Below are 25,231 nucleotides of genomic sequence, written 5' to 3' on the forward strand. Positions count from 1 at the left end.
ATAACTATAACTGTTGAATTTCTACTGGTTTGTGCGAGTAAATTCAGAACCTAACCATAACGTCCCTGTAACCTTCATTTTTTCAGTGAATGTCTATGTTTTTTAATGTAAAGTAACTTTAATTACTTTACATTAATCCAACCACCGCTGTGCACAGCCTTTGGCTGTGCCTGGTGGGGGTTGGCTGGAGGGGCTAGACTGTGGCCAACCCTGCGGCCAACCCCCTGTAACCATCCAACCCTGCGACATGCACGTCCTTTGGCTGTGCGCGGCAGGGGTTGGCTTCAAGGCCTGGCCACAGGCCAGGCCCTGCCGAAAACCCTCTAAAACCACTGAACTCCCTGCCACACACGGCCTTTGGCTGTGTGCAGCAGAAGTTGGTTGCAGGGACTGGCCTTAGGCCAGGCTCTGTCGCCAACCCCCTATAACCAACCTACCCAGCGGCAGGCCAGGCCCTGCGGCCAACCCTCTGTAACCACCCAGCCCCATGCCAAGCACAGCCTTTGGCCATCCTCAGTGGCGCTTGGCAGCAGAGCCTTGCCTGCAGCCTAACTTGCGGCTCTCATGAAGTGCTTCTTTGTTTGGTGGAGATGTGATTACATTCTTGTGTATCAAGAACATGTCTCCTCAATCTGTGGGAAAAGCGTTTGGGGGGTCCTTTTAGTAGTTGCATAACACTAATGTATATGGGGCATCTAAGCCATTTTACATACTTGTATTTTTTAAAAGGGATAACACAATATCTGGTTTCAGCAGCAGATGACAAGCAAGAAACCACTCATCACAGCCAGTATATGAGATATTGCGCTCCAAAATAGCAAGGATACAAACACCTCCTTCAAGGTTTACAGATAACCTTTCACAATGGAAATGCAGAGAAAACATACTTACTTTGCCCTGGCTATGCGCACGAAGTTCGGATGATTAGTACTTTACAGAAGAGGAGCTTTAATTTGGGCACCTGCATTGTTTTAATCTGAAAGTGCTTCCTACTGAGGTTTAATTTCTGTAAAATTAGCTTTATGTCAGAATATATCATGCCCTGCATATGTATGAATCATAAATACGCAGGGCAGGATTAAGTATTTTTTTATTATTTTTTTGGTAACCGCCGGGGGAGCGTCACAGCACTCATGGTCCCAGCTGGCTCGCAGCCTCCTGTGAGAGCTGGCATTCCTCCTGCATGCAGGTAACTGTGCGGAAGCAATACATTCATCTTTCTCTCTGCAAAGAGATTAAGGCCCTCATTATGATGATAGCGGGATACCCCGCCGTCAACCGCGCTGACAGTCGACGGAAGACCGCCAGCACGGTGAAGCTCCCGCCGGCCCTATAATGATGTTCCTGCTGGGCCGGCGGGCAGAAACAGTGTTTACGCCCTCCGGCCCAGCGGGAAACAGGGCCTATACATTGACAGTGGCTCCAAATGGACCGGCGCCAATGTGGCAGTGCGGCAGGTGCAGCATCACCCGTCTCGAATTTCACTGCCTGTAATTCAGCCAGTGAAATGCACAATGGGGCTTTGCATGGGGGCCCCTGCACTGCCCACACAAAGTGCATGGTCCCCAAGTCACCCATTCCACCGGCCTTTCCCTGGCGGTATAAACCACCAGGAAAAGGCTGGCAGAATGGGACTCATTGCAGCGCTACCCTGTCAGATCTGAAACACCACCACTGCAAGGCTGCCTGGCGCTGGGAGCCTGGCGGTTGCGGCGTTTCCACCGTGACGTTTCCGCCACGATCATAATAGTGCAGGCGGACCACCACTACAGCAGCGGTCTGCCCGCCACTGTGAGTCTGCCGGTCCATGGACCGCCAGATTCATAATGAGGGCCTAAGGGGGTCATTCTGACCCTGGCGGTAAAATCCGCCAGGGCCAACGACCGCAGGAGCAAAGCCAACAGGCTGGCGGTGCTCCCTTGGGCATTCTGACCGCGGCGGTACAGCCGCGGTCAGAAACGGAAAACCGGCGGTGTACCGCCGGTTTTCCACTGCCCTGGGGACCGCCATGGGGATTCCGACCCCCATACCGCTATCCTGTTCCTGGCGGTTTTGGCCGCCAGGAACAGGATGGCGGTATGGGGTGTTGTGGGGCCCCTCGGGGCCCCTGCAGTGCCCATGCCAATGGCATGGGCACTGCAGGGGCCCCCGTAACAGGGCCCCACCATGGTTTTCAGTGTCTGCCATGCAGACACTGAAAATCGCGACGGGTGCAACTGCACCCGTCGCACCCCTTCCACTCCGCTGGCTCGATTCGGAGCCGGCATCCTCATGGAAGGGTGTTTCCCGCTGGGCTGGCGGGCGGCCTTCTGGCGGTCGCCCGCCAGCCCAGCGGGAAACCCAGAATACCCGCGGCGGTCTTTTGACCGCGCAGCGGTATTCTGGCGGTCCCAGCCGGGCCGGCGGCTTACGCCGCCGGCCGGGGTCAGAATGACCCCCTAAGTCTCTGCTTCCCGCAAGCAAGAGCATTTTTACAACTTCCCCTTGTGGGAAGCAGAGTGTTTGCTCTTGCTTGGTGGGAGCTGCCATAGCTCCCGTCAAGCAAAAGCAAACAGCTATCTCCTGAGGGTGGGCGTCTCCGATCATAGCAGGACCTGGCCCTGAGGGGTGAAGATCCCCAGGGCTGCATATAGTCCGGGGGGCCACACAGCCCCCCTGCGTTTATTAAACTTTTGAAAGGCCCTGGGGAGCTGGTGGTCTCCAGGGTGTGTGGGGGGTCCATGCAGCCACCCCACAATAATTGTTGTATTTGCCCCAGAGAAGTGGTGGTCCCCAAAGCCCAGGGTATCTGCATGCCCCCCCTATTGTTTTTTCATTTCTTTAGCCCTGGGGTGGTGGTGGCCCCCGGGACCCAGGGTGGTCCACGTGGCCCCCTAGCTTAATGTTATGTTTAGCCCCAGGGAGATGGTGGTCTTGTGGCTTTGGAGGGGGGCCCTGTGAACCTCCCTCAATGTTTGACCTGGCCCACCCGGGAGCATTTGCACCAAATCACAAAAAGCACGCTTTCTGGACCAAAAGGTAGCTTTCTGCCAAATTTGGTGTAATTCCGTCCAGCGGTTCGGGCTATAGTCATGTTCAAAATCCCTATAGGAAAATGCTTGGAGAAAATGCATTTTATGCCCACCCCTTTTTCTTGGTCCCCGCTTGACGAATCACCCAGAAAAGTTAAAGACAGCAGATGAACCAACTGTTGTATTTGTTTTGAAAATTTCATGACGATGCATCAAATGGCGGCAAAGCTATTGGCAAAATAAAAAACATCTTTCCTATGGAAACGAGGTCCTAACTATAACTACATACTGGCGACGGCCAGTAGGTAACAGTTACAAGTGAAAATAATGTAATTTATTTTAACATTAGTTCATATTGGGTTTTATTTTAAGTTCCTGCTGCCAATAATTTCTATGGAAGCATAGTGTAGTTCCATTAACTGGCCACGTGTTGTGCTGGAGTATTTTTACAACTTTTTTGGGACCTTCTAGTTGTAGCAGTTTTAGAAGTGCAGTTTGTGAATACCAATGGGTTTACTCATTTATGAGTGAGTGTTTGTCCCTTGCTAAACCCCTCCACAGCATCCCTTCAGCTTCCTCACTTCTCTCTTAAACCCTTCCCTTTAGTAGTAAATATTCCCAATTGTCCAACCACGGCTCCCAATCCCTCCTACATTTACAAGATATGCACATGTGTGGAGATCTCTACACAGAAATGATAGGACCATCAGAGGTGGAAATCTCTGCATGTAGGTTAGTGAATAGCATTTTATAGTATTTGAGTTGAACTATTTTAGTACTAACAAATTCATTATAAAGAGCAGTTAGTGAATAGGTCCCAATGCATTTAGATTTGTTCCAGTGGGCCTGAGGAAAATATGTCGGAGTTGCACTCGGAGCTGAGATTTTTTTATAATCCTGAACCATTCCAGTGGGAGATGGTGACCATGCAGATGCAGCCAGCGGGGCCTGGGAAATGGCAGAGCCCACTTGAGAGAACACACCAATGGGAAAGGATAACATGGAAATTGGAGGTTTTTGTTGTTGGAGTCCTGTGTTAAGAAGCTGCTTTGAATGTAACAACTATTGTTATGCTCCAGTCACTGCTAAACAAGGACATCTGGCTGTCACTGTGATTTATGCTTATGCTCCTCTGAAGCCTGGGGATATAAGCAATGGCCACATTAGGGACCATGTTGGCAGAAACGCTAAGCACAGCTCATGGGTGGATGAAGATTTTAATGATGTCATGACTACCAAGCATGATAGGTCAAGTGAGTGGTCTGTGTTGGTAATCATCCCACACACCTTGCAACATTGCCAGATGTGAGAGCTTGTGTCAGTTACACCATTTCAAAGACAGACAATATTTCTTGTATCCTGGTGATTTGGGTTCATCTTCTAGGCTAGACTAGTTTACAACGCCCTATCAAGTAGAAGCATAGAGTTTCTATCCAGAGGGATTGCTTATCACTCCCTGTTAATGATAATTGTTGGATGGCTGTTCATGGACATGGCTGGCAGGTGAATGTGTGGAACCTTTGGGAACAGGAGCTTCCTGGCCACCTACTTTTTTCCAGTAATTAATGGTGCAGTGAGATCCCATGTAGTGTTATTGGAGCCTTTTAAGACAGTAATCAGAGACCAGGCAGTACTCATAGAAAGAGAATTGGTGTCTACCCTAGAACAAAAGGGACAGGTGGTCTTCTGGAAACTTAAGAAAAATACAAGGAAGTGGCTACAGATGAAGCTAAGGCACATTACACTTGGTAAAGGAATGCCTGTACGAGCTTGGGAAAAAAGCTGGTAAGTGGACTGTTTGGTCAAGGAGGCATAGTGAAGCTCTGAGACAGATTGGGTGGCTGACAAGCTGAGACTAGGTTGACAACCAATGAGGTGATGTTCATGAGGTACTAAAATGATTTGTGGTGCACCTACCTTGCACATGATATGTCCATTACGGAACAGCTATCGGGGGAACTTGATTTGGGCCAGTTCCTAGGATATACTTGTTTGTGAGTAGATGAGGACATTGCACTATCGTAGATGCCAGCTGCAGTATAACAGTAACAGCCACAGAAGATGCCAGGTGCCAATGGCCTCCTGGTGGAGCTGTATAAGCACTTTCAAAAATTGCTTAATCCTTAGCTTGTTTGTGGATGGTAAATATGGAAAAGTGCATCAAGAGAAAAAAATTCCACAAATGTCCTTACCGTATCTATGTGTTCATTAAACACAGTTAGGTTTAGGACATGACCATATCAAGAGAATGTCATTCACATACATGGGAAATTTATGTCAGATGTAAAAAAAGCACACTTAGGGCCTGATTCTAACTTTGGAGGACGGTGTTAAACAGTCCCAAAAGTGGCGGATATACCACCTACCGTATTATGAGTCCATTATATCCTATGGAACTCGTAATACGGTAGGTGGTATATCCGCCACTTTTGGGACGGTTTAACACCGTCCTCCAAAGTTAGAATCAGGCCCTTAATTCCCAAAAGCTTGTAAATCAGCCAAACACTCCGGAATTACAATCAAGTGTGTGGGTAAAGTGTGTACATTGCAACTATGTGCCTTTGGGAATAGACACAGGTGTCCTTGAACTATTACAGCGTAGTTGAACCACACCATTCTTTCCTCAGGTCACAAAGTTCAAGAACACCTGCTTTCAGTTCCTTTTAGTGCTAGTTCCAAAATGGGACACAAGCCAGATGCCAGTAATCACTCATTCGAGGGCACCATATTCACAAGAACGAAATAGGATAATGTGGCTAGAAGACAAATGACTTAAGTATCATGTTTTTTAAATTTATTAAAAGACATTCACTGCAGTGACCAAAATGCCACTGCAATCTGCTGTTTAGGAGTAAACCAAAGTGGTGTCCAAAAAGCCATACTGTGGTTGAGATGCACTCACTGGTCCAGAAGGCAACCTTACAATGTTTCTTGGACCAACTTCCAAACCTAGTATCCATCAAGCAAACCTAGCACCAGAAAAACAATAGGGAAGAGTAAACCAGATCACTCTCACGCCTAATATTTTGAAGAATTAGTGAAACTGCCCCGGATGATGAGTAAAACAGTCTCCAAGGCCTGGGAAATTCTCCACAACTCTGAATAAGGGGGCCATTGGTTGACCATCAGAAAACTACTGGTCAGTGCAAATGACTTGGCCAATTTCCAACTGCTGTATTCTGCCAAACATCATGAGTGAGTAATGATAGATCTGCTGTAGACCTACTTTGAAGATGAAAAACCCCCTTGACTCAGTCCAGACTTGTTTTGGACTGACATATGGTACAGAGAGCCAAAGCCAGGAGAGAGCTGTAGTAAAACAAATGCCATACAGGGTTAATCAACACAGGAATCCCTGTCTGCCTCCATCCTAATTTCTCACAGCTTCAATTCTCGAGGTTGAAAGCTCAGTGACTTAAAGGCAAAATTGTACACAAAATCCCCACTACCCAATTGTATCGGAATCCAACCCACTAAAAAGGGGGATGGTTAGGTTAGTGCAGGGAACTGGTCAAATTCTCAGTCGACGGAGATCTCTAGTTCTGGGGTATCCTGGATTCAATTTCAGGAGGAATACTGGTTACAGTTCAAGGGGATATCAGGACCCACACTGGTCCCAGTTACAGTCCAGGTCACCAAAGGCTTCTGGAAATCAATGTAGGAATTTGCAGTTTGCCTCCAGGAGTTTAAACAAACGTCAGGAGCAGGTGTCTCTGTAAAAGTAATTGAAGTCAAAGGGCCTAATTTAGATCTCGATGGGTGGATAATCCTGTCTGCCGAAATCTAATTCCCATAGATTATAATGGGATGTAGGGACTCATTACAAGTTTGGCGGTCGGACCACCAGACCGCCATGATGGCAGTCCTGAAAAGACCACCATGCTGGTGGTCTTTCAGACTGCCCTATATCGAGTTACACAGGCAGGACCGCCTACCGCCAAGCAAAAAAGGCAGTCCAACCTCCATTGCTAACAGCACCGTGTCCAGCCAAAAAGCATATTAAAAGCACATAGTTGGCATAGCTGACCCTTCATGGCAGTCAGGCAATTACAGTCAGAACCATGTCGGTTCACGGTCAGCAAATTATTCGACCACTGCACATTGGATGAATTTGAAAATAACACAGCTGACACACATTGCCGCAGAAGACACACCTGTAAAGGACACTATAAAACACACTCCTTGACAGACCACAATCCTTTGCATTTTCAACGCAAAACAAAGATTCCAGAGCACCTTATTTCCAAAGCACTTCATAGATTAGGCACCCTTCTTTTTCACCATCACATAGAACACCCTGCACACACTTTTATCCATTCACACCCTTTTGCACTTCCCTTGTCACCCTATTTTTTTGTTCCACCATATCAGGGTCAAAAACTCCACATTTTTCAGAAGATGAGTTAAGAGTCCTGGTGGATAAAATCATAAGAGTAGAGCCACAACTGATCAGAGCACAAGTCCAGTACACTTCTCTCAGTAGGACAATGGAAATGTAGGACAGGATAGTCGACAGAGTCAATGTTGTAGGCACCACCCTGTGCACAAAGGAGGGCATCAGGAATAGGTGGACGACCTCACGGACAAGGTGCATTCCCTGGTCTCCAGGCACCAGCTGCAGGCCAAAAAGACTGGTGGTGGCCCTGCATCTCTTTGCTGGGGAGGAGAAGGTCTTGGCTATCCTCCATCTTGAGAGCTTGACATGATTAGCTTGGGGAGTGCAGCCTGGTAAGTTGCAACATTAAAATGTCACCGAAATGCAATGTTATGCATGCCCACAGCTTACCTTTACCCACTGTCTTGTCATGTATCCCACCAACATTCAATATCCAGAGTATTTGAGTCTAAACACTGTCAATCTGCATTGTTGGACCCAACAGCACAGCCACCAAGGCTCATTGCATGCCATAAGTTGAAATGGGGCCTGTAAGTCTTTCATTATTAAAAAATAAATGAATACAGACTCATGGTATATCTCAACAAGTAAATGTATACCCAAACCCAAATGCAGTCTGCATACAGATATGTAATATACAGCATTTGTATGGTGTGTGTAGTACAGAGAGTTACCTGACTGCAACTCCAATGAGCCACTGTTTCAGCAACACCAGACCAGTGTTCACTTGTCCACATACCCCTGTTTGGCAAATCACAAATGAACTTCACTCACCTGGGAGTTTACCATTTGTCAGTGTGGGAAGGTGAGTGAGTGACCTGACTGCAACTCCCAGGAGGCCCTGTGTCAGCAACTCCAAACACTAGATCCGTGTTCACTTGTCAAAAGACCCCTGTTTGGTAACTCTTAATTGAAGTGTACTCACCTGGGAGGATACTATTTGTATGGTGTGTGTACTACAGAGAGTGACCAGATTGAAACTCCCAGGAGGCACTGTTTCACTAACTCCAAACATCAGACCAGTGGTCACGTGCCCCAATACATCTGTCAGTGAACTCTCAAATGAAGTTTACTCACCTGGGGGGAAAACATTTATCAAGTGTGTGTTCTAGAGAGACTTACCTGACTGCAGCTCCCAGGAGGCACTGTTTCACTAACTCCAAACACCAGACCAGTGTTCACTTGTCAAAAGACCCCTGTTTGGTAACTCTGAATTGAAGTGTAGTCACCTGGGAGGATACTATTTGCAAATTGTGGGAAGTAAAGGGAGTGGCATGACTACTAAGGTCAGGAAGGCCCTGTCTCTGTAAATCCAACAACCAGCCCAGTGTTCTCTTGTTCAAATACCATTGTTGGGTAAACCGCATATGAAGTGTACTCACCTGGGAGGATACAATTTGTCAAGTGTGTGAAGTAGAGGGAATAACCTGACTGCAACTCCAAGGAGGCACTGTTTCTTTGGCTTCACACACCAGACCAGTGTTCACTTGTCAAAAGACCCCTGTTTGGCAGGTCTCAATTGAAGTGTACTCACCTAGAAGGTTACCATTTGCTAACTATTGGGAGGTAGAGGGAGTGACATGACTCAAAGCCTAATAGGCCCTATAACTCTAACTCCAAACACCAGCACTGTGGCCACTTGTCAAAAATACACTGGTTTGTCAACTATAAAATGAAGTACTGGGCAGCATGGGAAAGAGATTTAGAGACCCCGCTTATGGATAAACAGTGGTCCAAGATGTGCTCCTTGGTCTGCAACGTCAGATTTAAATTAGCCCATTTTAACTATTTGCACCGCGTATAAGTCACATGTGTTCTAGTAAGAGGACGTGCCATGAAAATAATGCTGCATTCATACACCTTGCTTGGAATTGCCCAACAGTAAGGGCATTCTGGGAGGACCTTTTCCAACATATGGAGGCCATCTGTGGGATCCGGCTAGTGTGGTGCCCGGCAGTGGGGTTGCTGGGGGATGTGCATTCACACAAGAGGAAAAAGATGGAGTATAAGTTCTCACAATTAACACTACTTCTGGCAAAACGCAGGGTTGCCCTCACATGGATGGGACAGGAGGGGCCTTATGTCGCGCGATGGAAAAATGATGTAAAGGAATGGGTGGTGGCGAAGAGATTCGTCTAAAAAATCCATGAACAAACAATAAAGAGGATGATTTACAAGCTTGGGGAACATTACTGTGTAGATGTGAATGGGGGGACACCCAGTCCACAGGGAAATCATCAGACTAGGAGGGGTGATCAGTGCTATAAGGGCAAGTGGCCTCTGAGACACTCATGGATGGGGAGGTATTATGGAGGGGACATGTGCTTGTTGATTGCGCACTTGAAATGTTACGCTTCTATTTCAGAAAAAACAACCGTTAAATTAAGATTCTTTTGTACATTTTTGTATGGCAGTGCTCTCCCAATTTCAAGTGTTATGTAATAGTTCATGTAATATCTATGTATGAAAAACCAGGAAAGAAATTCTATCAAATGAAGAATACTCACTTCGGGCTGATCAAGCACAGATCATGCCCACATCACAGACATATCTGGCAACATAGCTCCATTTTACCTTCTAACCCAAGATTAATTATTGGAGGACAGGAATGACACCTTGACCACTGTGTATAACAAGTACTCATAAGGCCTCAAGATGCATCACCAGATTGGTATTGGCAGCAGACACATTCACACTGCACTAGGCACATGATGACTCCAGTGACATATACTACAAAGTCCTGGGTCTGCCTGCATCACACTCAAATAGGCCTCCTAATGGGCAAAGCCATATCTTGCCTAGCCATTGTTTTGCTTGCACTGGTGGCAAGATGGCATTTTCAGGCAATCCTCCCTGGTGCTAATGATTCTCACATTTCAGCAGCAGCTTGAGTCAAAATGAATTGGCATGCTTCACACATGGCATGTCAATACACCCAATGCCATGGTTTCTTGCCACAATAGCATTAACTGCAACTTAACTTTTTACAAGGTCTCTGCTTGCTGTAACTCTAATGCGTTGGCAAAAGATGTCACAATACAATCAGTAACAGTGTATATTTCACATCAACAGGCACAGCTGTCACTGGGCACACAGAGGCCACAGAACAGACTGACACTACCCCCTGGATGAAGCCCTCAGTGAGGAAGACTTTTCTGGACGTCTGGATATGAAGGATGATTCTGGCCCATCTGGGCAACCTGGTCAGACAGCAACAGTGAGTCTCACTGTAGCCACTACATCACCTCCCAGCCCGGTTGCCTCAACATCACAAGCAGACTTTCACCTTCCACCCTCCAACCTATGTACCAAGCACAGGGTCTACCATCTTGTGCCCCCCATTTCTGGATTCGGAGGTGCAGTGCAACAGTTCGGACAATGAGGGTCCAGGACCAAGTTGGAGAGGGCACCCTGTGGCAAGGGAAAAGGCCTGTGGGGGTAAGGTATGTGGGAGGGATGCTGTGATCCAAGGAGTGAGAATACTGGGGCTGTTCTTGGCCAGGACACCATCAGCCACGTCTTGGGGGTCTATTAGGAGTCCCAAGGTGTGATGGGCCAGGTCTTGACTGAACTCCGAGAAATCAAGCAGCTACAGAGGGGCATGCACATAGACATGCGGGAACAGATGGTGGCCCGCAATAACAACATGGCCTCCCTAACAGGGTTGCTGAGGGACATTCACACCACCCTGAGCAGGGCTTTTCAACAACAGTTTAGCCTGTCCTTTAGCTCATCAACACCAGACACATCAACATCAGTGCCAGCCACTGAAAGGGAGGTCCTGCTGGGGTAGAACCAGCTCCAGACACCCCTGCCTCTACAGCAGCAGATTCCCCCCAAACCAAACAGGGGCATCCAGAAGAGAATCCAGGAGGTGCAGATGGCAAGACACCCACCACTGCCAGCAAGTGACCTCTTCCTAAAGGACCTCCTTTGTGTGCCACACTTTCACTCTGTTGACTGATCCTCAACCACCTACCAGTTCCAATGGGAGGAGTACTCTGGACCTTGAGCTCCTAATGGTGTGATATCTACTCCAAAGATTTCATTCACCATGACTGACCCCTTCACTTTACATCTTTTGTTTCCTTCTGGCCAAATCGTATTTTCAGAATTAGCATTGTAATAAATTCCCTCATCAGATACTCATTGTCTGCTTGCTTAATTTTCACATTTCGCTATGTAGAGATGTAAGACCAGGTCAACAATACACAAAAACACAAGCTACTTGTGTAAGCAGGGATATGTTACAGGTACACATTGTCCAACTCAAGATTACATGCATTACACACCAACACATCAGTGCAAGTGTCTGGTCAAACCAAGTATTTTATTACAGTGTGCAGCACATAGGCTGCCAATATGTCTGGACTCTTAGGAACAAAAATGTGTGACTCATACTGATGCAAAGTACATATTCCATGGTACAGACCACCAGACCACAGAAGGAATGGATATGTCAGACATTGTCCTGTAGAATAGGCAAACATTGAAGTGGTTATTATCATCAGCTTGAGCCTTATCACATACCACAACAAAGTAATCCATTATCACATAATTCAAGATTCAGACAGATGGCAGTACAACAGTCCCTGATCACATGGCCAACATGGTCCAATGACCATGCATCTGGTGGTATGGTACAAACATATGTCAGTGTTGTGGCACAGGCACTGTGGCCTGCAATGATGAAACACATCTACAGCTCTGCACAGGTCATACAAAAAGAGTGTTTAGCCAATGTGAAGGGAAAATTACTTGATCAAAAGCTAGGACAACATGATGACATAAATGATGCATCAGGCCCACTACATGACACTTCTTTACCTCCACACAAACACAGTGCCAACTGTCTTGGTACAGGTCTCACACATCCAAACTCTGCAACCTACATTAACAGTCCATCCTCACTTATTATGTCAGAACAGCATCACATACCTGCCAATGTCACAACTCTGGAATGCCCATATGAAGATGCCATGGTGACGGTACCTGTGCAAAGAACAAAGCAAGGAGTATACACATGAAACCATACCTATGACACAAGTCACATAGAAAGCAAACGGAAAATAAAGTAGATTGCAAGGAAACAGATGCAAACAAAGCAACATCATCAAGGTGGGGATGTGTTAAAAGCTATCTTTTCAAGCAGCCTTTGGCTGAATATTACAGAGTATCAGTACCCTAGCTGTTTCTAAAACACTCATCTCCACACATTCTCACAAATACAGTTCATCGTACATTCACAGTCATGACATCACATGACATTCTTGCACTCATGAAAAGTAGCTGTTGATGAGATCTTCCCGCAAGCCAGCTGCTTCCTCTTCACCACTGTCATCCTCACTTGGCATTTCAGGATTCTCACCCAGTGGCACTGCAGGCTCCCCTCCTCTGGGATGTACGGGATATTCCTCCACAGGGCAATGTTGTGGAGCATGCTGCATGCCAGACTGATATAACAAACTTTCCTGGGGAGTAGTGGAGGGCTCCACCAGTCTGGTCCAGACATCGAAATCTGGCCTTCAGGAGCCCAAAAGCCCGATAGACTGGCTGCCCCGTTCTTCCATGGGCCTCATTGAAGTGGACTTCCCCTGGCGTAGTTGGACTCCTAAGTGGCACAAACCAAGGAAACTTTGGATATGCAGAGTCTCTTGTCAAGAAATGGGACATAAGTGCAACAACGAGTCCCTCACTTCATGATTGTAGCACCTGACATTGTACACACACTATCAGGACAGACATGACTTACCAACAAGTCTGGCCCTATCTGGGTGCAGTTGTGACATGAGGTGGGCTACAGTGCTGTTCCCCATTATTAAGGAATCATGGGCTGAACTCAAATAACGGGCACAGAAATGTGAGATGTAGAGATCCGCCAAACAGACAATTTGCATGTTGATGGAATGGAAGTTCTTTCTGTTGCAATAGACTTGTTCAGTGGCCTGCGGTGGCACCAAGCCAACATGTGTACCATTAATGCCCCCACCACATGTGGGTGGTGGCCAAAACCATAAAAGTCAGTCTTCACATTGGCTAAATCCTCACGTCTGGGGAACCTGATATAGCTGTCAATGTGTTTCACCATTGCTGAAAGGAAATCCTTCAACACCAGACTGAACATAGGTTGGGACACACAAGCAGATAGGGCCGCTGTTTGTTGGAAGGACCCTGTGGCTAGGAAGTGCAATACTGACATGGCCTGTACAATGGGTGGTATGCTGTTTGCATAACTAGTAGCTGACATCAGATCTGGCTCCAGCTGACAGTATAAGTCGACTACTGTTTGCCTATTCAGACAATGGAACTGGATGACGTGGTGTTCTTCCATGTCTGAAGGTCTGGCAGTGGATGGTAGACATGGGGTTGTCGCATCTTCCCTCTTTCCCAGGATACCTATGTGTGACAATCCATGATTTGTCAGTGGTTCCCCAGCAACATACATGATGCATGAAAATAATGTCATGGGACATAGCTTTTCTGACTGAAGAGACATGACACCCAGTACACATCACAGCTAGTAACTACACAAGGGTCACATGTGACCCCCACGGTTTTCAAGACATGTGTCCACAACATGGATTTAGACAGAACTCAAAGTTGAGCTACACAATTGCCCCTTGAAATGTGACTGTATATTCTGATGACCAAAACGACCGTTGGCGCTGGGGGCCGGTGCACTGCTGTTATATGCCATCTGTGCTCTGCAACTAACTACAATGGTGGTTGAGCAGAAGGACCTACATGACAAGACAGAATAAGGATGTTTGTGATGCATCAAACATATGTTGTAGGTGTGATGCAGTTTATAAAGTCAAATACAGCATTTGAGGCCACCAAAATGGCAGATGCCTGACCTCCTCCACTGGACATTAGGAACTGCCCGCGACCACCGTCGGAAGTCATCAGGGCGGCAGGCGGTTGCAACCGCGGTGGACACAGCCATAGGCTAACATTGTTGCCTATGGCGGTCGCGGCCCAATGGCTGTGTCCACCAGCTATGACTACCACGGATGTCTCCGCCATGATGTGCAGATTCACTCACTTGACTCCTTACACTGCTGCTATCAACACCTCCACCATCTGAGCAGCTGTGTGCCGCCTCTGGGAGCAATTATGCCACGTGCAGCAGGTGATAGGGCCGCTGCCTTCTCTCCAGAGGAGCTGGAGTGGCTATTTGATGAGGTCCTACCCCTGTATGAACAGCTCTATGGCTCAACAGAAAAGCAGGTAAGAATCTCATAGTCACAATTGATACAGTTCAACACCATCCTTTCCCTCCTCACAGGCTACAATGTGCCCCTGTGTGCCAGTTAGACTTCTTGTGTGCCTGTTGTTGCAGTCTATGTGGCATCAATGGGATGTACATGGTGCAGGCATTGCTGGTCAGTAACATATGTAAAGTTCAGTCACATTGTGTTGTGTGAGGTTTTTGGAGTCCTAGATCCTCCTTATGTTAAATTCACATAACTAGGTAAGGAGACTTTATTGCGATCCACTGACATATTTTTCTTTATGTTGTCTGTAAATGTTAGACAACATGTATTTGCATGACATCATGAGCTGTGTATGCATTTTGTAAGAGTCATTTGATGATCTTGTAAGCAATGTATATAGTACCACAGATCTTTAACCCCACATCTGGCCTGGCCAAACTGTAGTCTGGAAGGTAACTTCTGACTTACTCTGCCCTTCAAATTGCCACACACACCACATGCCAAATTGCTGATGGCCACATGATGTACTGTCATGCATGGAAGTGATTTGAATGGAGTGTCATGTAGGTTTTGTATGATCAGCCAGCAGAGACCAGGGCCTGTCAAGTGTGTCTCCCAGTATGGGACATTTTCCAGGCAGTGGTAGAGTCACTGGGGCGATGCAACTGTGGCATTGTGCCCACTCCCTGTATATCTGCAAATCCTGTTATGTGGCCAATATGAGCCTCTAGTGGCAAAACATGCCCTGAATGCCTCAGTACAGTGACTAGATTAGGAATGGGTATTAAGGGTAATCCATGAATTAGTCCATATGTGCATTTAGTATCACTGCCAATGTGTGTCTTTGAGTCATGACAGGTCCCTTACTCCCACAGCTCTGTTGTCACCTTCACAGAAGTCATATTTGTTCAGTACAGGCTTTTTGCACTAGTGACAGTCCCACAGTGCAGAAAGTGTGTTGATTCCTGGGAGGCCTTGACATGTGACTCAGTAGCTTGGTCACATAGCAGAAATTGTACAATGCATACCTTTGTAGGGGCCACTTAGGGAGAGTTTGTGCTGGGGCCTACCTGACATCATGGTAATGTTTGCTAATCACAGCTGTCGTTTAAGTGTGATCCGGGACATATGGTGACCCTATTTCTCTTTGTATTTGCAGCATCTGCCCAGGCAAGTGAAGGAGACAAGTGTGCAGGGCACAGCCAAATAGGGAAGCATCTGGTCATGGGACTTCGGGTCAAGACACCACCGACACAGAGAGACCCAGTGGCCTGTTAGGTGAGGGTAGTGCCACAGAGGAGACTGGATCTTCATCATCACCATCAAATTCTTTCTCCAGTGGACACTCCCTAGTGGTGGCAGACCCAACGGGACATACTACAGTGTCATGTTTGTCCACCATCCCCAGTTCTATCGCCACTCTCCCTGTTGCTCCCCACCCACTTGGCCGTGACCCCTGGGTGGCCATGAGGGTGGGCATCTCAATTGCTGCAGGCACTTCCTGCCCAGCCCCTGTTACCCCTACTTCCCTGAGTGAGGAGGCTATTGACCTCCTGAGGAGTATCTCAGTGGGTCAGACTGTCATTGTGAATGCCATCCAGGGGTTGGCCAGCTAACTTCAAAAGAACAATGCTTTCCAGGCAGGCATTGACAGTGTCAGATCTAACCTACAGAGAGCTTTTCAAGCTATGGCCTCCTCACTGGTGGCAGCCAGTCACCCCCATCACCTTCCAACACCCCTCCAACTCCTTCTTCCCAATCCAAATCCCCCATTCCCCTACCTATCCCAAGCACACAGACAGATCCACATGCACCCTCCTCAACATACAAAAGCAGCATACATAAACACAAACACCACAAAACACACTGACATGCAAGCACTCAACATACACTCACACACACAACATCAGCCACCACCTAACCAGACACCGCCACTGACCGACACACCACATCAGTCATACCCAGAGGCACCACCACAACAGGCAGAGACACACCCACCATACCTGTGTGTTCCTTGCAGCTACATCATCTAAATTTATGGCCGATGATGTTGAAGTTGTATTTGCTTTCTTGATTTGAACTTCCACATTGTGCAGATAGGCATGCCACTTGGCTCTAGTATTGTTTGTCCTAGAGATACCTGAAGGGCCAGTCCCTGTGCAAATGTTGTTTTAGGGGTGTGTGCAAAGTGTAATGTCTCCCAGTGCAGCATCCTTCCATGAGTGCTCCTGATGCCCCCATCCCTATTATGCAGGTATTGCTTGCATAGTGAGCTTTGTATCTTTGTCTCTCTGTGTATTGTGGATCCCATTGTCCTTCCATTGTGTTGCAATGGGGGTGATGTGTGGGTCCATTGCAGGGCTCGTTCTTGGGAGTGGTGTTTGTGTTCCATAACACATCCATACATATGTGTGTTGAATCTGACGGCAGTCCATGGCATGTGTGCAATATGAGGGTGTCAGTTATATTTTTAGATGTGATGTTGCTGTGTTGTTGGTGTTGTGTGACACAATGTTGTGTACACTTCATGGCAAGTGCACTTGGCCCACGTAGCATGACCCCCCATCTCATGTGGATGATGGTGCAATGATCTGTTGTTTGAGTGTTACGACACAGGTAGGTGTGTGTACTTACAGTCGGTTGCATCCACATCAGTGTGGATTTTGTGCACCATCGATGAGCAGCAGAAGTGGCAGGACGTGTGTGATGGTCTCCATGATGGCACAGGACATGTAAGACTGCCTGCAGGCGATTCGCTCCCTTTATACTCTCTGTTTCCGTCTGCTGAGACATGGTGGTTCGTCTACCACAGTCACATAGGCGGTGTGCAACCCCATAATGTGTTCCGCAGCAAGTCTCCGCCGGCCTATTTCTGCTGCCTTGTGACTGCAGCGGTCTGCGTTGCCTGGTGGTGCCGGCAGGACCGCGATGGTCTTTGCTCCAGAAGCCTGCATGATTTGTAATACAGTGGTCCGGCAGCCAAGCTAATGGTGGTTGGACTGCCACCAGGGCCATGGCAGTGCACGGACCACCAAACTCATAATGAGGCCCTTAGATTTTGGCAGAAGGGATATCGGTCACCGTTTTGACAGAGTAACCCGTCTGCTGAGTTCTAAATTAATCCCAAAATGTTCAATGTTGTGGGTACCAGGGAACGATCTAGACAAAACTCCACCTAATATGAATGGTGATACACTAGTCCATGATTAGTATCACCCCAAAACATGTAACAGTCACTACCAGGTAATTGTAGGCTGAAAGAAAATAGTTCTGATTATAGTGAAGTCAGACCCACAGAGCACCTCAAGGCTCCTTGGTGCTCCGGGAGTCCCTTATTATTCCTTCTGGGCTTCACAACTGGGTGTACAGGGACTTCAGGAAGTCCAAAGGAGTTAAACTGACCTATGAAGACCCTTCTCCCATAGTGGCATCTCGAGGCTTTGGTTGGGGTATTAGGTGGGGCTGTTTCCCCATCTATAAATGTGCTAGCTGGCCATTGTGTCCCACCACCAGGCGAGAGCCACCGCTAGAAGAAACAGACACTGCCCTCTCAGCTTGGGAACAAAGATGTTGTTCCTGTTTATATTTCACGTTCTACTTACACTTGCATTCCCAAAGAGTATTGGCTTTGTCCAGCATGATATTTGTCTATAGTATTATCATGCAACATATTACTCATGTATAGTGTTTGCTGTGAAAAGGGCTCTTCTAGATGTCTGTGTGACTTCAGGTTGTGGGTGGTAATTTATAATGGGCCACAAATGAGAAATGCGGAGTTCAGGCTAGAGACAGTGCGAATATTTCACAGTGCCTATCAGTGAGTCATGAAGAGATTCAGAATATATGCTCACCCAATCCTTAGCCTCTCTGCAGAGTGCACATACCAATTGTTATATGTGCTAATTATTATTGTGACTCCATGTGAAAGTTTGTGAAGGAAGTACATTGTGCCCTATGGTAACTATAACTGCGCCCTCGCCATGCACTGCCTATTACCGAACAAATTATGGTTCTCATGCCATCTTTGACAACATCTTTGATAATATCAGATAGATATTTAAAAAACAAAGGTAACAGGGACTTTGTAGTTAGGTGCACATTTTATATGTATACTTATGTTAAGAAACTACAACTTGTAACCTAAAGTTACTTTGCTGCACAAGTTATAGTTTCTTCAGATAAGTATAACTCTAACTGCTAAATTTCTATGGTTTTGTGTGGGTAAAACAATCACCTAACTATAACATCCCTGTACCCTTTGGCTTTCTCAGTCAATTTCTATTTTTTTTAACAGAAAGTAATAGATTAACAGTGTACGTTAATACAACCTCCACCGTGCACAGCTGATGCTGGCCACAGGGCCAGGCCTGCTGCCAAGCCCTGTGGCAAACCCCCCGCATGCACCCAACCCCATGCGTTCTTTTAAATTTGGTGTAAATCGGTTCAGTGGTTCGGGCTGTAGTCGTGTTCAAAAAATGCAAAATCCCTATAGACATTGCATGGGGGACAAGCGCTTTGGGACCCCCGTTTTTTCTGTGCTCCCGCTTGACGAATCACCCCAAAACGTTCCATACCGCATCTAAAGTGAGTGGCAAACTAGCCTTGAACATTTCGTGAAGATACTTCAAACTGCACCTATGTTATCAGCATATAACAAAAAACACTTTGGCCCTCATTATGTCCCTGGAGGTTTTCTGATCGCTAGGCTTAATGTGGCGGTATTACCGCCAACAAGCTGGCGGTACATACCGCCACATTATGAATGTGGCGGGTTGGCTCAGACCAACCCGCCACTTCTCCACTCATACCAACATGGCGATATGAGCCACCAGGCCGGAGATGTCAATCTCTGACCCGGCGGCCCACAGGGTACCGCTGTCGGAATTATGAGCAAGCTTACCACCATGGTTTCCGTGGTGCTAGCAACGCCACGAAAACCATGGTGGTAGGCTGCTCCCACACCCCCCCAACACTCACCTGATACCCCCCTCCATCCAAACAAACCCCCCCACCTCCTCCGATACACGCATTCACCCCCACCCCCATAAATGCACACACACATCACCTCCCTCCCCCACCCCTTCTACAGTCATAGCAATCCTCACCCCACACCCTCCTCCCCGCATACACACACACATACAACCACACGCACCACGCATATGCCTTTTCACGTACACTGGCACACATGCATTCACTCATTTACTGGCATGCACGCATTCACATACGCATTCGTCCACACATACTCACACACATTCTTAGACACAGACACACTGACATGAAGACACTCACTCACTTCACCGTTCTTACACAAATTCACTCACATGCATACAACCATGTATACAACACAACACACACAGACGCATTCACACACTCACTCACACACTCAGACACACTCACAACACCCCCTCCTCCCCAGTCGGACGCCCGACTTACCGGGTCCGGCTAGGAGCTCATCCGGCAGGTAACGGGAAGGGACACTGCTACGGCCAGCAGCACCCCACCAGCAGAACACCACCAGGCCATATTTCTGCTCAAAATACATCTGGTGGCATTCTACTGGCGGGCGGTGCTGGTGTTAGCAGCGCCAGGTCAACACCATCCGTCAGTATGAACACTGACGAATTTCCACCCTTATTGTGGCAGAAGTCAGGCAGTGCTCATAATCTGGCGGACAGATGGTTGCCGCCGCGGTGGTATGTTGGTGGCTGTCACAGTGGCGGTAGGCAGTTATTACCACCAAAGTTATAATTAAGGCCTTTGTCTGTGGTAAAATCTGGCCCTTATCACCAGTATAAATATATATATATATATATATATATACATATATATATATATATGTATATTCACTGACACAACCAGAGGTTAAAGTGATGTTATAGTTAGGAATTGTAATTATGTCTTAATTTGAATCTCAAGAAAACCTTAGAAACTCACAGAAAAAAAGCAAAGGTTAAAGTGATGTTATAGTTAAGTGAAAAGGTCGGTTACATTTTTAAATGAACAAACTACTGAAATTTACCAGGTGTAGTTATCTCAATTAACTATAACTCGTGCTCTAGAATAGCTATAACTCATGCCCCTGCCACATACTGTGTTGTCATCAATGATGCAATTTCAGATGTTGATGTCATGGAACATCTCATGAATGAAATAATATGTGACGTAATTATCAATACATGGGAAGGGAGCGAGGTATAGTTAATTTAGGACAAGAGTTATAGTTATGTGTGGTAACTACAAGTGTTGCATTTCAGTGGTTTTGTTCTTTCAAAATGGTATATTTTAACTGACATTTTCACCTAACTTTCACATGACTTTAAACTTAGTTTTTTTTCCATTAAATTTTCATGTTTTTTTTAACCTAAAATAAGATGTCCATCACTGTGCGTGATGAGAGGTTCAGCACAGGGCCTCGGCTCTGGCCAGGCCCTCACTCAACCCCCTACGATCCACAGTCTTCGGCTGTGCACAGCAGTGAGTGGGGTACAAGGCCTGGCCTTTGGGCTCCCAACCAGGCACAGTCTTTGATGCACGGCTCTCCATGTGACAATATAAATGGTATCATTTGAAGTGAGGTAGACCTACTAGCTTTGTCAAAGGGACAAAATACAAAAAGTAGTGGGCCTATTGGCTTTATCAAAAGGTCATCACATCAACATATATAAAGCACACATATTGACTTTGTCAAAAAGTCACCAAAAACTATAATCAAAAGTATGTCTTAAATTCATACATTGCATTTTAAAATAGTAGTGATTGTCTCATATTATTTTTATAAAGAATTCACAAAGGCACAATAATCATGTGTTTGAGTTTTTTTTACATTTTTCAAGCCACAAAATACAGCCATAGAACCAACTACGAGGCTCTGCACCCAGCTAAAGAGCATAAAGCTCAAGCTCAGAGTGCTTTAAAAATATGCTAAGCTCTAGGGGGTAATGGATTCAATGATTCAGGAGATTTACTGCTCTTTTTTTAATATAGCTGGGGGCTGCTGCACTTCCTACAGCCCCCATAACATTAAACAAGGGTGGTGGTGCCCCGACCTTTCTAAAAGCACCACCAGGAAGACAAAATATTATAGAGAAATGCCCTAGGGCATTATGGGTGCTCCTTTACTGGAGCAATAAATAATAATTGAGCGGCTCCTGCCACTCACTTATTATCCTCATTTCCTCTTTTTTATTTGTGGCAAGTAGGTGCCCTGTCGCCCACCAGGGTACCCACATCACTTAAGTTGTTGGAGGCTGCGGGGAAAGCCTCAAGGCCCTAGCAGACCTTGCCCACTCACCACTTCATTTTGGGTGCCAGTGGGAGCCGGTATTATTTTTTTTCAAAAGTGGATGCAATAGTGCCCACCTGGCGAACCCAGGCACAGGCAAACCATTGAGGGCTGCAGAGGATGCAGAGGAAGCTCCACTGCCCAAACAGTCCCTTCATGCTCCCCAGCCAGAACCCATTATGGTGCAGGCTTAGTAACTTTGTTGCTGCCTGGGCAGGAGCAGCACTTTTCACTGCTCTTTATGGGCAGGAGCAAAAGGTAGGGTCTGCCTGCACTCTCCTGGGCAGGAAACAGCACTGCGTGGATTTGGCCCTAAGAGATTCAGTCCCTGGGGCCAATATAGGCTTGCAGAGGAGGGAGGCTGATGCCCTTTCCCCAAATAATGTAAACAGCCCTGAGCATGGGGTCACTAGAGGCTCATAGAGGCTCAGGCAGGGAGGAGCCATGGCCCTCCTCCCATAATCATCTAAATGGGCACAAATGTTGGGGTGCCCAAAGCCTTATAGCAGCTCAAGTAGGGGGTGCACGCCATCCCCTCTCCATAAATACAAGAACCGCACCCCAGGCAATGGCCCACCCCAGGGAGAGGAGGGCTTTTTTTTTAAAGCGAGAAACTGTGATTTTTATCAGAGATGCAGATCCACTGGTCTTCTGCAAATCTGCAATTCTGATTAAAAAAATGTTTTTGGGCTTAGGCTAGGGTGGAACCACCTGCCCCCCATTATGTTTGCTGTTTACATTTTTCACAGGACATGGGACTGAGTCCCCATATGCTAAAATGGTTGCCATCACACCATTGTTGATGTGGCAACCATTACCTTCTGGCTCTGCAGATCCTCAGCAGTGTGAAATTTACAATGTTTTTTAACTTTAATTTCTCATAAACTGATCAACAGATTTACACCAAATTACAAAAAGCACGCTTTCTGGACCAAGCTTAGCTTTCTACCAAATTTGGTGCCATTCGATTCAGCAGTGTTTGTAGTATCGCTGTTCGATTTTCCTATGGAAACATGAATTCGCCAAACAGTGCCAAAATTATTACCCTATCAAACCTGCTTTTCCCATGGACATGTGACCCTAACTATAATTACCCCATGACAACTGCCAATGGGTAATATAACCCAGTTATAGTTAGGTGAATATGTCAGTCACAACATTACATTTTTTAACTAAAAAAACACAGAAATTCACCAGTTGTAGTTAGCAGCACTAACTATAACTTGTGCCCTGCCATGCATTGCTTATGAGCTCACATGTGACATAATTCATGACATGTTCTATGACATCACTGATGACATCTCAAATGACATCACAAGGGACCACATGTCAAAACGGCAGGGCCCCGCCCCAACTAAAAATCACGTCTAGAGATACCACTGTTCTCTCAGTCCATCACTCACGCATAGGCACACAGTACTGGGGTGTATGAATAGGCACCGTCCTTCTGTGTATCTGGTATGCTTTCAACCCTCATGTGAGTTTCTGTGTTTAGGCATCTTTCCCGCTCAAGTGGGAGGCTAAAGCCTGCACATCCAGGGCAGGGTCTCTTTTTGATTCATGTTCCACAAAATGTTCAACTGCTGAACCTTTGCTCTGTCTGGTCAAGCATCTCTTCCACACAAGGGTTGAGTAACTTCAGCTTGGGTTGATGGGTCCAGCCACTGTCCTAGCCTTGAGAACAACAGCAATGCAATTTGCTATTCCTGTCTCATTGTGTCTCTTATTGCACCTGAGCACTGTAGGACAGAGATGCCCAAAAGGCAGGCAGGGATCTCTAAATGTGGTGGACAGTCCTCAACCAAGGTGGAGGTCTGGGGACTGCCCAACAGGGGCTAGATGACTCCATAGATAGGGCCTGATGGTTGTAGACATTAGCAAAACGTGCATCCTAGATGCATCTCCTGTTCGTTGTCTACTGTCAGTACTTAAAATAATACTGTTTGTGGGAAAATAATATTCCTGATTCACAGCCTAAGGAATGAAGAGATTTATGCCTTAAACAGAATTTACTTACACAAAACCTCTACCAGCTTGCTTTCTGAATGTTTCTGGGTGGGTCCACTTGTGAAAGTCTGAAACTCCCAGAGACTAGCAAGTCTGTGGGACTTCACTAACTGTTTGCTAGTAGTTGCCCATCCTGAAAATATATGTAACTTTACTCCTGAAAGAGCAGGAGTACATACATTTGAAGGATGTGAACAGGAAGGAATTAACAATGTTCAATTTGCAATAGCATATTTGATTTACATCTTTTGCATGCTGAAATGTTCCCTTTTTATATTTCCATATGGGCAAATATGCTTTGGGGTCTCCTTTTGGAGGGATACTTGTGGCATTCTTTCTCAAATTCAGACAAGCTGGAAGTGTCCTCTGAATGTAGGTGGGAATACATTTCCGAATTTTTCACTGTGATTTTCGTGAACTGGGGCTAGGAAATAGGTACAAACATTAGAAAACAGGCCTGATAATACCATGCCGGTGTGGAGACGAGTGATGTGGATGAGGACGTGTCCTGAAGCGGAATGTCCTTAGGGTAAATGGAAATACGAGAGAAGCGTGAATGGGGCTGTAACACAATGCACGAAGAGCGGTGGCACCACTGTGGCGCGAGCACTCAGTCGTGCAAATGTGCAACCTGTGAAGATGCACAATGCATGAAAGTGGTGAGAAATGGAAGCTCACGCAGCGTCATCCGATGTTGTCTCAATACATCTTCTCACATCAAGCGTTGTGTTCTTCAAACGTCACTTCATGTTTCATTAACTTTGCTCAATTATCTGCTATTAATTGCACAGTTGATCATCCTATTTTGCTTAAAAAAACTCTAATATTTGAAACACTGATTCTCGGCTGTGAATTTAGCAAGCAAATCTGATCAAGGCAATTTGTTCGATGATCAATGACTACAGAGCATTTCTTTATAAGACACACACATTGAAATCAATGGGACTCCTTGCACTAGACTAGTGCAGCAAAGCGCCACAATAGCATAAAAAACTGTGGACGCTATTGGCCTAACGTGCGCTGTATTGTAAATGCGGTGCAACCATGGTGCCGTTAGCTGGGGCAGGGGAAACGCAAGAACACTGGTGCATCAGGACCAATGCACCCTGAATGCCTATGCCCAGCAGTGTTGCCTAGGTGTCAAGGGTCCTAAGGCAAGGAAGGGAAATGCCACCCCTGTTCTCTCTCCTCTCTCAATCCCTCCTTGGGGAGTATTAAAAGACAGATATAATAGGGGTAGAGTGGGCACCTCACACGCCTACACCCTGGTGTCACTGAACCTGCTTCATTCATGATAGCTAAGCCTTGTTTTAGGAGT

The sequence above is a fragment of the Pleurodeles waltl genome, chromosome 10 (genome assembly GCF_031143425.1).
Source record: "Pleurodeles waltl isolate 20211129_DDA chromosome 10, aPleWal1.hap1.20221129, whole genome shotgun sequence".
In the NCBI taxonomy this organism is placed as follows: Eukaryota; Metazoa; Chordata; class Amphibia; order Caudata; family Salamandridae; genus Pleurodeles; species Pleurodeles waltl.